General features: G+C 39.1%; 1 pseudogene; it reads left to right on the forward strand.

Annotated features, from left to right (window-relative positions):
- Window positions 1-641: 641 nt before the first annotated feature.
- On the forward strand, window positions 642-1,069 carry LOC110213685 (protein FAM136A pseudogene; annotated as a pseudogene).
- The last annotated feature ends 1,642 nt before the right edge of the window (window positions 1,070-2,711 follow it).

Here is a 2,711-nt window from a genome sequence, read left to right on the forward strand (position 1 = left end):
AACTCTTATCTCTCTATCGAAATTTTGCATTTTTCAAAAGTTCAATTTGTCTGAATAATTATTAAACCCCCACATGCAAGGTATTATACTAAGCTCTAAGAATAGAAAAACAAAGATAGAATAGGCCCTGCCTTCAAAAAGCTTAACTTACTGATTGGGGAAGATGAGACACAATATGTACACAGAGAAGTGAAAATACAAGATAATTTGAGAGGAGAGAAAGCACTGACACCTGGGTGGGTATCAGGTTAGGCCCTGAGAAGGAGATGGGGGCAGCTAGGTGGCACAGTGGATAGAGCACCAGTCCTGAAGTCAGGAGGACCTGAGTTCAAATCCGGCCTCAGACCAAACACTTGACACTTACTAGCTGTGTGACCTTGGGCAAGTCACTTAACCCTGATTGCCTCACTAAAAACAAAAAAAAAAAAAAAGAAGGACATGACAGTAGAGCAGAAACTACAGGAAAGCTTAGGATTCTAAAAGGCAGAATTGAGAAGGGAAAGCACCCCAGGACAGGCAAAGAGGATGAAGACAGAATGTCCCTTTCAGGCACCAATGTGACTGGAGTGAATCCATGAATAAAAATAATGTGAAATAAGATTGGAAAGGATAGAAGAGAGCCAGGCTATAAATGGCTTTAAATGGCGCAGGCTGGCCTGAAACTCAGAGCCAGGGTTCAAGAAGTGGTGGACAACATGATGAAGGGACCAGAGCAGGAGAACATTCAGAAGATTCAGGGTGTCATGTTCTGGTATAGTATCAGCTTGCTATGAAGATATTTAGGCCTCCAAGAAGCAGGTTGATCAGTGCATTGTGCACTGCCATGCACCCTAGGCCCAGGCCCATGCACTTGTGACCAGAAAACTGAATAAGTTCCAGACCAGCCTGGCTCCATGAACCATGCAACATAAATGGCAAAGCCAAAGATTTGATGGATGCTAGGAGCAAAGAATAGTAGTTGAAGAGGCAGCTAGAGTTCTATGTGACTAAATGTATAGATGAACACATACACCTCATCCCCATCATGTCCAAAAAGATGAGGGATTCTCTGTCATCTATTGTGAAATAGAATCCTAGTCCTTAGTCATCAGAGGTGGGAGAGTGGGTGTACTTTTTAAAATGTATATATAAATGTGTAGCTTTCCGTAAAAGTTTAAGAATAAAGAAATTGAGACTGGTAGAAACTTTAAGGCTACCCTTATAGGAATTTTGAATCGGCCTCTGGACTCTTTTGGTTCCACTATATTTTAGCCCATAGGTTGAAGAATGGAAGAAAGTGGTTATCAGGTATGGTTTAGCAATAGCATGGAGAGCTAATAGTGCCCAGACTCATCCTGTCAGTTGTACTTGTTGAAGCCCTTAAAGGCTTTCAGCTAGTTCAGAATGTGCAGTTCCTGGAAGCCAGAACAGCCCCTTGGTTTATGAATACTGGCTACTACTAAATACTACTAATTGGAAAAGAGAAACACAGTTGAGCCTTTCTGTCTGGCACAAGAACTTGAGGTATAGAGGGGAGTATGGGAAAAGAGAGTTACTTGGATTGCAACTCAAAGCAGCTTCCTAGTGATCTTCCCTTTGACAAGGACAATACTCCTGCCAGTTTTCAACTTGGACACTAAGCAAGAGCATAAAAGGGAAATCTCCCATTAGGCAGTAGAAAATGATTCCTTTATATTGGCTTTTCTAGGACTCCTACTGGGTCCTTTTTTTTTTTTTGTCTTCCCTCCTACTGAGAGGCAGGAAGTTACTACAAATAAACTGCTTTTTGAAATTAACTTGCAACAGAATTAGGGACAAAGAAAGCCTCTTTTTGTCTGCAGAACAACCTTAAGTATCTTGCTTAAGGGATAATAGATGACTGGTTTTGGGGATAGTTAGTTTTCACCAAAGTTGAAAGGGTGTAACATCTGATCCTGGTACTGCTGATTTGCTCTCTTTAACCAAAAAAATTTGTTGAGAGGACTCTCTGAGAACAGCAACTTAACTACTTAAACTTCTCTAGGGTGTAGGTAGGTTGCAGCGGAGAACTTTTGCTCCACCAGAATAGAGGGATTATGGTCACCCATTACCCAGTTACCACTGTTGGTAAAAGTTTTTTGAGCAGCATATTAGTTCATAGCGTTGTGTTGGAAAGAATTCTATTCCTTTTAAATTAACTTTTTATTGAATGCAATTTGAGCAGCCCTTCTGTTCAGTGTTTCAAGGCCATGATATATTTTCCTAGTGAGTTGATTAAAAAACAAATAGTTTGATTTTTTTAACCTCAAAAAAATTAATGGATGACCAGTAGACATTTCTAGCCTGTACCCCTGTAAAGACTAACTTTTGGTTTAGGGATAAGATGAACTCTTGACCAGCTACAACACACATCCATTCAATTTGCTGTTGTGATTTTGCTGTCACTTTCTAGGTTTGGATTTATGAAGTTAACATTAAGACAACTGCGTTTCTTTGACCATATCTGCAATTATGATGTAACAATAGATGCTTCAAATATTGTTTCCAAAAGTGTGATTCTGAGATTGTTAATTTGCCTACAGGTATATCTAATTGAGAAACTGAATTTAGCATACTTTTCCACTCAACTGTTTTCTTTCAAAATAAAAATAGAACCCTATTAAAACAGCTAAGCATAACTATCAGTCAGTATTAGCATAAACATTATCCTTTAATAGAATATCCAATTAGAGCGAGATTTAAAGATATGCAAA

The sequence above is a fragment of the Phascolarctos cinereus genome, unplaced genomic scaffold, assembly GCF_003287225.1.
Source record: "Phascolarctos cinereus isolate Bilbo 61053 unplaced genomic scaffold, phaCin_HiC Scaffold_4;HRSCAF=312, whole genome shotgun sequence".
Taxonomy (NCBI): domain Eukaryota; kingdom Metazoa; phylum Chordata; class Mammalia; order Diprotodontia; family Phascolarctidae; genus Phascolarctos; species Phascolarctos cinereus.